At 42.3% G+C, this 15,316-nt stretch overlaps 1 protein-coding gene across 1 annotated transcript in view; it reads right to left on the reverse strand.

Annotated features, from left to right (window-relative positions):
* LOC138851853 (uncharacterized) overlaps positions 1 to 12,840 on the reverse strand; it is a 34,338-nt gene extending 21,498 nt beyond the window's left edge. The window contains exon 1 of the transcript XR_011391454.1: positions 12,651 to 12,840. The gene's annotated coding sequence lies outside the window, so the exon portion shown is untranslated. The remainder of the gene's footprint in view (positions 1 to 12,650) is intronic.
* Between the last annotated feature and the right edge of the window lie 2,476 nt (positions 12,841 to 15,316).

The following is a 15,316-nucleotide window of genomic DNA, read 5'->3' on the forward strand; positions in this document are numbered from 1 at the left end:
TCATGGAGTGGCAAGGGTTCGGGGAGGACATTGTGAATTGGGCACGTACTTTATATCGGGGAGCTGGGATGTGTGTACAGATAAATGGGAGGGTGGGGTTGCATGTGAAAATGGGCAGGGGATTGAGGCAAGGTTGCCCGTTGTCACAAATATTATTTGCATGTTTACAGAATCCGTTTTATAGGGCAGTGGAAAGGTGCATACAGGAGGGGGTAAGGGAGGACATACGAGGTGGGAGTCCCAGTATCATAGGTTACGTTGATGACACAACTGTCCTAGTGAGTGGGAGGGAGGGATTGGAGGGTCTGGAGAGAGTTATAGATGTTTTTGGGATGGCAACAGGTATGGCAGTGAATGTGCATAAATCAAAGCTCATGATATTGGGTGAATGGGATGGGCAGGAGGGCGGGGGTGGGGGGGTGAGGTGGAGTGTCGTGGACCGGGTGAAAATTTGTGGAGTTGTGTATATGGGTAATGCTCAGATGGCGAGGGAGAATAATTCAAAGGGTGTGGTAGATAGGGTATTGGGAAGATTGTCAGGATTGAGGCCGACACATCTTACGCTACACCAGAGGGTCATTGTGGTCAATGTGCTTTTGTACAGTAAAATATGGCATGTGGCAGCTTTGTACCCTTTGGTGTATGGGGATGTCCGGAGATTGTTGAGCAGAGTTTTCCGTTTTATCTGGGGTTCGGGATGCGATTGGTTGAAAAGAGAGGTGGTAACACTTCCGGTGGCCTTGGGAGGGCTGGGGTTAATTCATTTGGAAAGAAGGTTGAAGTGTGTATATGTGAAACATGGGTTGCTAAGGGCTCGGGGGGAAGGGAGTGGAGGGTTGGGGATGCTGCAGGGAGATCTTCGGAGATGGTGGAAGGGACAAGATTTGAGAGATGGTGAGGAGTTGTTGCGTCTATTGATGATGGTCAGAGAGCCGAGAAACATGCGGGTAGGGTCCATGGAGAGGAAGATATGGCCTAGGGTGGTAGTGGCAACGGAAGGAGTGTACCCGATGTACGCATGGGAAGACATTTGGGGCCGATTAAAAGGGTTACGCATCCGGCCACGCGTGAGGGAGGTAATGTATAGGTTTCTTCACGGAATATTGCCGTCTGGGGTTGTTTTACGAAATAGGCGAATAAGGGGGGGGGGGTGTCAGGTTTGTGGGGTAGATGAATCAGCTTTTCATGTAGTTTATTTTTGTGAAAGCCTAGGGATTGTGCGGGAATGGTTAGGGAAAGTAATCCGGTATGTGGGGGGGAAAGGGTTGTCGGTTTTGAGAGCGCTTAGTTTAGATGTAGGTGGGGTTGGGGTAAAGGTTCAAAGGGCAGTGGCTTACTTAATGGTTGATTTTGTGTATATATCATGGGCAATGAGAGACAAAGGGGCGGAGGAACGTAGGATGGCCATAGCAGCATCCTTTTATAGAACAAAGTGTCGCAACAGGGAAATATATGGTAGGAGGTGGGAGAGGGATTTCTCGGAGGGCTACAGGGACTTTCTTTTGAGGGATTTATGGTCTTTATAAGCGGTCAGGGGCATGAACGGGCTGGCCTGCCCAGGAAGGGGGGCTGTTGCAGAGGTCGATTGTGTGAGTGTGTGTGGAATTGTGTGAGGAAAGGATGTTGAGGTGATATTCAATGTGATATTCAATGTAATGTCTTGGTGTTATTGTGAACACCGATGATTATAATTTATCTAAGGATTCCTTCATGTTTTGTAAGGATGTACATAAGCATGTTAGTATATAAGCATATTTTAACCTGTAATTATACATGTCTACCTATATATGAGCAATGTAACTTGTCATAATAATGAGGTTTCATACCTGTTTTTTAACTAGTGGAACGTTTTGGTATTGTATATAATGTAAGATCTTGCCTGGGGTGTTTTTGCTTATATATTGTTACAGATGTTTTTGTTACACATTTCCATTATATATGTTCAAGTGAATGAGTTTTTGATCTTGTGTATAGCCATGTGAAACTGGTCAGTTTTTCACTTGGGGGGCGGGGGGGGGGTTGGAGTTTAAGTAATCTCTGCAATAGCAGGTCATGTGATACACATGTCATATTATTTTAGATGTCTAATGTTGTCCATTCTCTGTAGGATGTGATGTATAGATTATCTCCGACAGTGTAAATAATCTGTCTGCTGGAGGGAATAATGTGTAAATTTATTTATTATTGTGGTAGGTTTATGTGTGTAGCGTGTTTTTAGGGTGATATATTATAAGACGCTAATTACTATCAAGGACTGTTGGTGGTTATGAGTGGTGACGGCAGACACAGTTACTAGGCATGTGGGGGGGGGGGGGGTTGAAGTGTCAGCGGTAGTGTCTTAAACCCACCACCGTGCACGATATTAATTATTACCATAGGGTATATGAGGGTAGGGTGGATTGTGTTCTATGGTGGATGTGAGCCATCAGGTTCAGACATTCCTTGTATTATAGTGTCAGCCGTTTAGCTGGCTGGATTGTGTTTATATATATATTGTCATTGAAGTTTTTAATGCTTTTACAAATGTGTATGTATAAGAGATTTGTCACTGTGTATCTAAGGTGAAAGTGGCACGTTTTCATAGGGGGGGGGGAGTGTAAGCTTTACTGGGTGGGTTGTATATGTATGTATGTGTGTGTATGTGTATATGTATGTATATGTGTATATGTGTATATGTGTATACGTATGTATATATATATATATATATATATATATATATATATATATATATATATGTATATGTGTATATATATATATATATATATATGTATATGTATGTATGACCACCTTTTATGTGAAGCACAGTACGTACAAGCGGTGTTCATGTGAAGCACAGTACGTACAAGCGGTGTTTGATTTGAGTGCAGCAGCCAGTTCTGTCATTATATATGTGCTTCTTCAGTACTGTGTAGTCACAGTTGATTATTGTTCACTGCCTGTATCTTGTTACATATTGATTATGTACCCATATATTTTGTACCTGAGTTTTAAATAAAATATAAAAAAAAAAAAATGATTTTTATAGGTATCATTGGGGGAGTGTACGGCATTGTCTGGTGGGGGTTTTGAATTGTATGTTAAGTAGTGGGAGGATGGGGAAATCACAAAGAACGGGTGTCACGGTTTTAGTGCCCAAAAAGAAGGAATGCCGAGTTTTGAATGATTACCGTGCGATTACGTTAATGTGCTCGGATTACAAGATTTTTGCTAAGGTTTTGGGCAACAGAATGAGGAAAGTGTTGGGTTTAGTGTTACATAGGGGACAGTTGGGAATTCCGGGAAGAAGGATGAGGGATGGACATGGTTTGATTAGGGATTTTCTAGAGAGATGTACGGGAGGGGGAATACTAGGTTTAGATTGGGTGAATGCTTATGATTGCGTGGACAGAGATTATTTAGGGGGTTGCTTAGAGAGGTTGGGGTTTCGGGAGGGGGTAGTGAGGTGGGTGAACACTCTGTATGATGGGGCAGAGGTGAGGGTACAGGTCAATGGGAGGTTGGGTGAAAGTGTACCAATGGAGAGAGGTTTGAGGCAGGGCTGTCCGATGTCACAGCTGCTCTTTGCGTGTGTGCAGAATCCTTTTTATGAGTCTGTTGAGAGGGTGATGAACAATCAGGAGATGGAAGGGGGGTGCAAAGGGGGCATCGTTGGGTATGTGGATGATACTACTGTTTTGCTAAGGGGTCAGGAGGAGTTAAGGAGGGTGGGTAGAGTGATTCAGATGTTTGGTATGAATACCGGAATGAGAGTTAATACGGTGAAATCAAGGTTACTAGAGGTCGGTAATTGGATAGGGGGGGGCTTGGGGATAGGGTTTGGATGGACAGTGGTTGACAGAATCAAGGTATGTGGGATATGGTATTTGGCGGAAGTGCAGGCATGCAGAAGGGTAAATTCGGAGTCTGTCACGGGTAAGGTTTTAAGTAGACTAGGAGGTTTAAGTGCGAGGGACTTAGCTTTACATCAGAGGGTAGTGGTGGTAAAATCACTTGTCTATAGCAAGGTATGGGGGGTGGCAGAGGTTTTTCCCTTAGAGGTACGAGATATTGTGGAAATGCAGAGGAGGGTGCTGAAGTTTGTGTGGGGATTTGGGAGGGCATGGTTAAGTAAGGAGGTAGTTATGACGGATGTTCGGAGAGGGGGTTTAGGTTTGTTGCCTTTAGGACTGAGAGTAATGGCTGTATATATCAAGTGGAGGTATATGAGGGAAGGGGGTGTGAGGGGCGCTAAAGTAGGAAGAGTTATGGAGGAGGCACGTAAATGGTGGAGTGGGAAGGACTTGAGGGTTTGTGAAGATATGTTGAGATTTTTATTGACAGTGCAACAGGTGGATAAAATCAAAGTGATACGGTTGGTGAGGGTAGTGAAAGGTCAAGGAATTATGCAAGGGGTAGCCGTGTATCCAACGTATGATTGGGGGGTTATTTGGAAAGATTTTAGTAAGCTTCGGATACCGGCTAGAGTAAGAGAATTAGTATATAGGTTTATCATGGGGATTCTGGCTTCCAAGGAGGTGTTACGTAGTATGGGGTTTGTGGAAGAGGCTTTTTGTCAGTTTTGTGGTGATGTTGAAACGGCGTTTCATGTGGTCTTTTTTTGTACCTCCTTGGAGGGGGTGAGATCATGGATGGGTGGGGTTATCAGACTGTTGGGGGGGGGGTCGTTTGCCGCTTTTAAGGGCTTTACTACTGGATGTAAGGGGAGTGCCTAGGGATGTTGGAAGGGCTATAATGTATATCATAGTGGATTATCTGGACATTTCATGGGGAATGAGGGGATTAAGGGGTGATATGAGGATAAAAGCGTTGGCGGCCAGATTCTATAGGACGAAGTGTAGGAATAAGTTGGTTTATGGGGCGTCTTGGGAAAAAAGTTTCCCGGAAGGTTATAGGAATCTCACTGTGGGTTCCCTTAGGCGGGGTCCCTGAGGATGGACAAAGGAGTGGTCTCCTTATGGGGGGATGTAAAGGGGGGGGGTTGTTTTTGGTTTATCTGGAACTGATGTAGTGTGTAAGAGGAAGGTAGTGAGAATTAGGTATGGATGGTACGCCATGTTTCACGAGAATGTTTGTCATAGTGAGATATAAGTGTGGTTTCCAGGGTTACATTTCTAAGCCTGATGGTTATGTTCACTGGGTTTAAAATTTCCTTGAAAGCCATGATACCGAGCCCTTAGGATCTCGTTTTTAAGTAATTAGATTGGCACGTTGGTATCAACAAAAAAAAACAAAAAATTTTCTGAGATACGTGTCAGTTCTTTTGGGACTGGCACATTACAGCAGCCTTATCCTTATAACTACTCTAGTCTTATTTTAGTCTCGGGTTCTTTAAATAATTTACATAGCCTAGTATTGTACCGCTAATGTGGCAAGTGGTGTATTATCTTGCATTTTGAGTGTGAACTTCACGATATGCAATGTTTTGAATGTTTGTAATTCATGGTTAACATTAATATTTGATATCATATTGGTGGTGTATATTCTTCTACTTATTACAGTGTAGGTGTATATGAATGTAATGTTTCATATCTGTTTTAGTCTGTAAATTTTGTGTTTTTGTCTTGTTCATGCACTACCAACTTTAGGTTTTGATGAGGTCAGGGTATGACCTTTCATTAGGATAATTCAATGTATGTTATTTAGAACGGGGACTGTACATACGGGGGGGGGGGGGTAGAAGTGTCAGCTGTGTCTGCACTGGCAATAATGTTTATTATAAAAGGAGGGTTTATAGGTTATGTATATGGTTGTGGGGTTATGTATATGGTTGTAATATGGCCTTGATCTATGGTGTTCTTAAAATGTACCTGGATTGTGTACTAGAGGTTTTGTAATATCTAGTATGGTTTTTAATTTTATACTATTATCATTATTGTATTTGCTCTGTTTTAAATAAAAATTATGTATAGGGTTTGGGTTTAAACCCTTTAATGTGCCGAGGTTTGTTATAAATACTTGTTTTAGGTTATTTTATTATTGTATGTTACATTTATTTTGTTCTGTTTTCTGTCTAGTAGCATTCGCTGCCTGACCACGGTCGAGTGAGGTTGTGCGCTGCACCCCTCTGCTGTTCAGGCGAGCTACCTCAGTTCGTCACAACCATTGAGAAGTGAGGACGTGCGCTGCTCATTTACCAACATGGCGCTGCAGAGCTACAGGCGCATCAACACTGTTTGCGTTGAGTTGACCCGTGGGGCTGTCACTGGAGCCACGATGGACTTGTTACTACCGGCGATTATCCGTGATACCTACGGTATCGCAAATGAAGAGATATGTGGTGTAGCACTTAATGGGACGACACGGATCTTCGTTAAAATGACGTCAGCAAATGTTTATGAAGCGGTGGTGGATAAGTATCAAGAGACCATTATAGCCGTCAATTCAGCTGTATCAGTACGTCTACATGATGTATCACGACACTACACATGGGTTAAAATAAGGAATGTGCCTTTTGAGGCGAATGAATTTGTTATAAAAGATGAACTACGTAATTATGGTACGGTTCATATGGCCTCTGCAGGTCGGTGGGCCGCTGGACCTTATGCTGGAAGTTTGGAGGGAACATATTCAGTCAAAATGACCTTACGCCATCCCATACCGTCCTATATTATGTTGCAAGCATTTCGAACTCAAGTATATGTAACATATGCGGGGCAACGTCGTACGTGTCGGCTGTGTGGATCGTATGACCACATAGCGGCACAGTGTGGTAAGCGTCGTGGGAATCTCCAAATATCGCAACAGCAACAACCGGAAGAGGTCGAGGAAGTTGAGGGACGAGAACAGTCTTATGCTCACCCGTCTCGACAACGGACATCTTGGAGTGAAGAGGTAGAAAAAGCGCAGGAGAATGCTTTGGAGGATGCAAAACAGCGAGAAGAATCACCATCACTGGATATAAATAAAGTATTTGAAGAGACTCTGCCCACTATGGGGGACGAGGATGTAGCGGCGTCTTTAGTGAAGGCACTGGATGTATTGTTAGACGAGTCGATCGTCAACCGTGTGGAGGAACCAGGTGCAAATTTGGGATCGGTTGAGCATCATGGTGAGGCGACGGATGAAAGCATTGAGTCTGGGGTGTCGCATGGTATGATGGTAAATATAGCAGAAGTGGAGGTGCATCATGATAGTACTAAAGAAATCCCAATGCAGGTGGAGGGTAGGACGCGAAAGCGAACTGCGACCCCACCAGACTCAGACGACGTGCTTACTCCTGCCCAAAGGCCAGGGAAAAAGTCTTGGGCGGATGTACAGAGGAAAGGGAACAGTGAATCCACGAAACAAGAGTTTATCAAGGTGATTCCCAAAAAAGGGGAGAGGGATAGAGGTGTAAAATGTATAAGTGAAAAGTCTATACCTAGAACCAAAGGAAAATCCCATTAATTGACTTTAAGGTTTTGACAATAAATATTAACGGTTTGAGATCTGAGCGGAAGCGAAAGTGGTTTAATGAATTTTTGGTGCGTCTAGATGTGGATGTGGTATTTATCCAAGAACACAATTACAGAATTGGATATGAGTTAGAATTAGATGGTTACGATGTGTATATGGAATATGCGACGAGGTTAAAAGGAGGCGTCGCCATTCTGGTAAAGGAAAATAGCCCGTTTGTAGTACGCCATAGTGAAAGGGGGGAGGGGAGAGTGATTAGGGTGGATGGTTTATGGGGTAGAGTACATATAAGTTTTGTAGGTGTATATGGGCCGGCCGAGGGAGATGTACGACTTAAAACTCATTTTGTACAAGATGTATTAGTATATCATCTACGTAGTTTACCAAATGTAGCGATAATAGGGGGAGACTGGAATTGTGTAATACGACGAAAAGATGTGGAGCCTCGAGGAGCGGGTTGTTGCTTGGGGTTCCTGGGAGATTTATTGACGAGTGTGGGTTTAATGGATGTGTGTGGGGGGGGTGGCAATGTGGAGCATACTTTCATTAGACGAGATTATGCGGCGAGATTAGATAGAATGTACGTGTCTAGTGCGGTTACAGTGCGGAGAGTGAGTGTGATAAATGTGGTTTTTTCGGATCATAGAGGAGTTGTAATGGATGTAGATATTGAGGGTGTGCCTAGAAGGGGTCCGTCATTTTGGAAATTAAATGTAAAGTTATTGAAGAGAGAGGAAAGTCGTTTGTCTTTTGGGCATATGTGGGAACGCCTTGTGGTTGAAGCACCTGGAGATGTGGCTTTGGTTAATTGGTGGGAAACGATAGCCAAAAAGCGAATTAAGGAATTTTATATTAGTCAGGGAGTGAGATATAATCAGTTACAGTATGGTTTCCAACGATATTTAGAGGGGCAGTTGCGCGACTGCTATGTACAAGCGAATGCTAATTATCCTGTTACAGAAATTGAACGAATTAAGGAGCAACTACGAAATTTACAAAACGAAAGGTTTGATGGGGAAAGGCTTAAGGGTGGAATCGAAGAGGTTTTGTGGGGAGATCGGCCGTCGGCGTGTGTGTTGAGGAATCAACACAGACGTCGCAAAGCAATGGAGTTAATGGGGTTGAATGTCCAGGTAGGTATGCAGGGGTATAGAGTGAATCAGGTGTTGACGACGACGGAGGGTATGAGTGGGTATATTGATGCTTGGGTTAAATTGAAAACGCAAACTGTTGGAATAAGTGAAATTGCATTGCAGTCAATCGGTAGGTTTGTGCTTTGTGAGCTGGAGGAGCATGATCGTTTGATGTTGGGAGGGCCGATAACGGAGTGTGAGACTTGGGAGGCTTTATCTGGGGCGCAATTGGGTAAGGCGCCAGGAATAGATGGGTTGCCCAGCGACTTTTATATTCAAAATTGGAACGTTTTAAAGGGGTTTTTGGTACGTTTATTCAATATCATGAAGCGGGATGGGGTTTTAGGGGAACAACAAAGGTTGGCTGTGGTCGTCCTAGTTCCTAAAGGCGAGCCATTAACGGTTAAAGATTATCGTGCAATCTCGTTATTATGTGGGGACTATAAAATTTTTGGAAGGATCTTGGCCAACAGAATAAAAAAAGTCCTGGGCAAAGTGATTGACAAGGGACAATATGGGGTGCCGGGCAGGTCTATGTATGAAGGTCACGGTATGATTAGAAGTTTTATTGAAGAAAGAGTAAGATTGGGAGGGGGGGGGGGGTATTGGCTATAGATTGGGAGGCGGCATATGATAGTGTGGAACGGGAGACGTTATGGAAGATAATGAGATGGCAGGGGTTTGGGGCGGAAATTATATCATGGGCCAAATTAATGTATCAAGAGGCATCTTTGCGTGTGCAGGTGAATGGGAGGTTGGGAGATCGGATTCAGATGGGAAGGGGTTTGCGTCAAGGTTGTCCCCTTTCACAAATTTTTTTTGCTTGTTTTCAAGATCCCTTTTATAGAGGGATAAGGGTTTTATTGGAAGCAAATGGGATGGGTAATGTAAGGGGTGGGGGAGCGGGCATTGTTGGATATGTCGACGACACGACGATTTTGGTGAGAGAAAACATGGATTTGATTCGGGTAGAAAAGTTAGTGAAAGTTTTTGAAAAGGCTACTGGCATGACGATCAACATGGGGAAAACAAAGTATATGAATCTTGGAAAAGGGTCGCGTGAGGAAGGAATGGTAGCTGAAAGGTGGGAAAGGGTGGACCAAATAAAGATATGTGGGATCGTTTATGTAAATGATATCAAGTCAGCACAACAAATAAATTCCGTGCGTATCGTTGATAGTGTTCTGAAGCGTCTTAGTGGGTTAAGAGCTGCTAATTTAAGTTTGCAACAAAGGGTGATAACAACGAATGTGCTATTATATAGTAAACTATGGCATGTTACGGTAATATTTCCGATACTTCGTTGTGAATTAAAAAGGTTACAAAAAAGTGTTTTTAGATTCATTTGGGGAACAGGGAGCGAATGGTTAAGTAGAGCGGTTGTCACACTCCCGGTTGGCCGTGGAGGGCTGGGTCTTATAGATGTCGAAAAGAGGATAATAAGTATGTATTTAAAACATAGTTATAAGCGGGAGGGGGGGGCGAAAGAAGACGGTCTTCATAGGATACATCAGGATATGCGACGGTGGTGGGGGGGTCGGGAGTTCATGATAGGTGAGGCAATGTTACGGGTCTTCATAAACGTGAGGGATCCTTCACATATTAAATTGAGAAATCTTGATAGGGCAGATGGTAAGGCTCTGGTAGCGGCGGTAGAAGGAGTTTATCCGATGTATGATTGGCATAATATTTGGGGGCGTTTAAATAAATTGCGTTTAAAACCTAAAGTCAGAGAAGTTATGTATAGATTTTTACATGGAATCTTGCCGTCAGGAATGGTTTTATTCTATAAGAGAATACGAGAGGATGGGGAATGCAAGGATTGTGGAGGATTGGCGACTATTTATCATACGGTATATTTTTGCGATTGTATTGAACTTATAAGGGTTTGGATGGGTAAGGTTTTAAGGTTAGTGGGGGGAGGGGGTTTGCAGGTCTTGAGGGTTTTAAGTTTAGATATAACTGGGGTGAATAAAAGGGTTGAGAATGCGATTGGGTATATGATTACGGATTATATATACATGATGTGGGCTATGAGGGAGGCGGACGTGCGGGCAAGAATTAATGCATTGGCAGCAACTTTTTATAGGACACAGTGTAGAAATAAAGAGGTGTATGGAGGGAGATAGGAGAGAGATTTTAGTGAGGGTTATCGAAATTTCACATTAAGGGATTTATGGGATTTGCAAAATGGGTAAGGGGATACGACGGGCTATTTTCCTAGACATGGGTGTGAGCATGGAGAGCTGTTTATATGGATGTATAATTGAGTTTTGATATCTAGAGGCAATAGGGTTATTACCCCGAGGGTTTCAGCAACTACACAGTTATCATTTAGAAAGGTGTAGCACTACGATTGCATATTTTTATCATGTATAAATCATTTCAAGGACTTTATGATGAAAATTTTCAATGTGACTCAAATATGTTATAGGTGTCTTTACTGTTTTTGATTCAATTGTAAGTGGTAAAAAGTGTTTCCTAGCATATAGCAATTGGTTTTTATTTTATGTTATATTTTATGCTGTGTTACAGTGTGCTTTTCAGTAATATTATATTACATGTAACTACTTGCATTATTTTTCTTTGTTCAGCTGAGATGTAAAATATCACATCGTAGTTTTGTTTTGTTATATTGGATGTTTTTATAGTGACTTTTAGTATTATCCCGTTTCCTTCTTTGAATACTAAATACCTATGTATGTTAAGATCTCGTGATAATCGCCAATATTAATGTTTTGAGTATCGTGGTGCTCTGTTAAGCACCTGAGATCTTAGAATTAGTCTTGCATACGTGTTTGACAGGCAGAAACCCCACCTAGTATGTGCCTGATGTAGTCTCATGTAGTGTAATGTGTGTGCTTGTGTGTCATTGTGCGTGTTTGTTTGTTTTGTTTATCTCTGTTTTATTGTACAATCTTCATAATTTCCAGTGTTTGATGTTTGGTAATATGTAACCTTGTTAGAGATGTTCTTTAACAAATAAAACAATACCACTGTAATGTATAGTGTTGTGTGTGAGTGTATTACCACTGTAATATACGGTGTGTTGTGTGTGAGAGTGAGTGTGAGTGTAATACCAATGTAACATACGGTGTGGTGTGTGTGAGTGTGTATTACCACTGTACTGTATGGTGTCGTTATTAGGTCTCGGGTTAAGTGCGATTCTAGTGCAGTAATCTTTTGTCGTGTATCTTTTTAATATATTTCTGTCATTTGTATCGCACTGTTTTAAATAAAATATAAAAAAAAAAAATAATGGTAATAGGTATTGTTTCAATATCCGATGTAGGGATTTTCATTCAGTGCAATATATTTGTTTGAATTTGCTTGTGACTCATGTTTGTGTATGGTTTTAAATAAAATATAAAAAAAAAAACTAGTAGCACAAAAGAATGTTTTGTATTCCTGTACTTGATTATGCATCCTTTGTACTTTTGTAAGGTTTCTAATAAAAATATAAAAAAAGTTCCATGCACTTCGCCTGAGGCACGATTCAACCAAATAATTACTGCAAATTTAGGGTAACTTTCAGAAGGCTCAACAAGGAGACATTCAGAAACTCATACATGTCATATGTGATGCCCTTCCCGGAGCACTCAGCGACAGTATTAAACCCACACCTGATAAAACATTTAAAGAAGCTCGAAAAAGTGCAGTTATTTACTAGAAAACTAATACTAGAGCTGAGTTGTATGAGCTATGGGGAAAGACTAGAGGAGCTAAAATTAACAATGTTATAGGGCAGAAAGACCAGAGGTCACACGATATATTTAAAACGCTGAGAGGAATTGACAAGGTAGACAGGACGAGCTTTTCAGAGAAGCGGGTTTCAGATCCTCGAGGGCACAGATGAAAGTTAACAACACAGATGAGTTACAGTGATGTTAGGAAAGAACTCTTTAATCTTATCGTGATCACGAAGTGGAATGTCCTAGACAGCGAAGTGGTGAAAGAGGGATTTATGCATAGTTTAAAGTATAGGGCTCACGGACCCAATAACAACCACAATATTAAGAGCACACACACACACACACACACACACACACACACACACACACACACACACACACACACACACACACACACACACACACACACAACAGGGACACCTTCACAAACCTGTGAATTCTAACATGTGTCAAAGCCCTCACATCAGTGTTGCCATCTGCTAAGACGTGACTTGGCTTAATTCAGGTGCCAGTTGAATCAGGCAGGAAACTTTGAACGTTTTGTATTTTCCTCTCCTCCGGCGCTTAGGTCAGCCAGTGCTTGTCCCATCTGGCAGGGTCAGAGGAGAGACTGGAATATGTATGAGCTCTTCTGGGTCAAACTAAACTTTCTACCGAGTTTGTTTTTCGAGGCGTGTCCAAAGCTGTGAGCCTGAGTCAGAAGAGATTGAAGCTTGGGTCTTTGACGAACACGTTGTAAGTCTTCTCATGGAAATGTACTCAACTTTACACCTGTTGAAAATTGTTATTTAACTTCAACCATGATGAGTAATTGTTACTAATTTACTACCACTAACAATTATTTCATACCGTGCCTATTTACTAATATTACTAACGTTATTCAGTGAACTACTACTACTACTACTTCTACTATAACTATTATTTTTGTTACTATAACTACTAATATTACTACTAATAATAATAATTATAGTAACAGTAATAATTCTGAAGTTACACTTAATACCTCTACCAATAAAATAATTCATGTACCAATGAAAAAGTTACAGAATGAACTACTGATTTTAGTGCTACCAGCGTTTAGTTATTAAGTGACATGACGCTTCCTCTTGTGATCTACCCAGGAAATAAATAATGGGCACCTGTGCGTTGTAACTTAATGCCTTGGCGGACGATAACATCCAGGCTAGTCATATCTGACTGTTAGAAAGAGAGAGAGAGAGAGAGAGAGAGAGAGAGAGTATTACATCCAAGCGGCTGCCACGGTATCCTACCTGTCTCGAGAGCAAGCACCTTACATACCCATCAACTCAGGCTGAACACAATCCATCAGGATCCTGTCGGCTAACATTACATTAAAGGCTTCATAACCAGTGTTGGAGAGCTCACACACAGTTTCGTCAACACTCATCGGCCCGAATGATCACTGTCGCTTAGATATTTTTGGACGACGGCACTCAGGAAATTTTTGCTGGAATTGCTGGCTACACCTCATGGATGAAAAGCAAGAACGTGGAGGCGGTGTTGCTGTGTGCTTATCTAAAAGTGTACATATCCAGCCCATTGATGTTGTCATCCCTACTTACCTAGAAACGATGTTCTTTAAGCTTTGCATAAGCACTAGTACCTTTGTACGAGCATGTGTAATGTATAGACCTCGGTTGCAACATGCAGACCCCGTCAACTTCCTGATGGAAAATGTGGACTCCTGTCTCAACATGAATGACAGCATATTATAATTGTTGCAGACCTCAACCAACATCTTATATAAACAAAGGAACGTTGATGAGCTTCATTACAGTGTTTGACATGAGAATATTTGTTGATTTCCCTACTCACATCTCTGGCTCCTCCCTTGACCCAGTAGTGGTAAGTCATCTACATGAAGGCATCGTCACTTGTCAACCACTATGGTTACGTTGGATCTTCTGACCGCAAGGCTGTCTTTACGACATAGAAGATTCCAACAGAACGAGATGAAGAGTCTACACGCATAACCTGGCTGTGGGAAAGAGGAAAGTGGCTAGCCCTTTGCTGTGAGGTCACCACCTCCGATTGGAATACTCTTTTTCAAGGTGATGTTAACAACAAAGTGAATGCCTTCACTGAACATACCTGTAATCTCCAACAAGAACACATCCCTCACGGGCAGTATGTGACGAAGCCTACAGATCAGCCTTCGTTCGGCTTTCGTTGTGAAGCTGTTACTGCTAAATACAAGGCTTGGAGAAGGTATAAGAGCCATCCCAATATCTATAACAGGAACCTGCAAGCCAGTGAGCAAGTAGGATAAGTCCAAAAGTGGGCCATCTCTATATGGGAAGTTGACACACACACACACACACACACACACACACACACACACACACACACACACACACACACACACACACACACACAGGTGGTGGAACTCACAAGAAACGATCAAGAGGTATGTGAGGAGCTCAACACGAGATTTAAGGAAGTATTTACAGTAGAGACAGGAAGGACTCTGGGGGGACAGACCAGATGGGGACACCAACAAGGAATACACCAACAAGTGTTGGACGACATACATACAGATGAGGAGGAGGTGAAGAAACTGCTAAGGGACATCGATACCTCAAAGGCAATGGGACCGGACAACATCTCTCCATGGGTCCTTAGAGAGGGAGCAGATATGTTGTGCGTACCACTTACCACAATCTTCAACACATCCCTGGAAACTGGGCAACTACCTGAGGTATGGAAGACAGCAAATGTAGTTCCCATTTTCAAAAAAGGAGACAGAAAAGAGGCACTAAACTATAGACCTGTGTCATTGACGTGTATAGTATGCAAAATTATGGAGAAGATTATCAGGAGGAGAGTGGTGGAGCACCTGGAACGGAACAGGAGTATAAATGCCAACCAGCACGGATTCACGGAAGGCAAATCCTGTGTCACAAACCTTCTGGAGTTTTATGATAAAATAACAGAAGTAAGACAAGAGAGAGAGGGGTGGGTTGATTGCATCTTCTTGGACTGCAAGAAGGCCTTTGACACAGTTCCTCACAAGAGATTAGTGCAGAAGCTAGAGCATCAGGCGCATATAACAGGAAGGGCACTGCAATGGATCAG

The sequence above is a fragment of the Cherax quadricarinatus genome, unplaced genomic scaffold (assembly GCF_038502225.1).
Source record: "Cherax quadricarinatus isolate ZL_2023a unplaced genomic scaffold, ASM3850222v1 Contig2433, whole genome shotgun sequence".
In the NCBI taxonomy this organism is placed as follows: Eukaryota; Metazoa; Arthropoda; class Malacostraca; order Decapoda; family Parastacidae; genus Cherax; species Cherax quadricarinatus.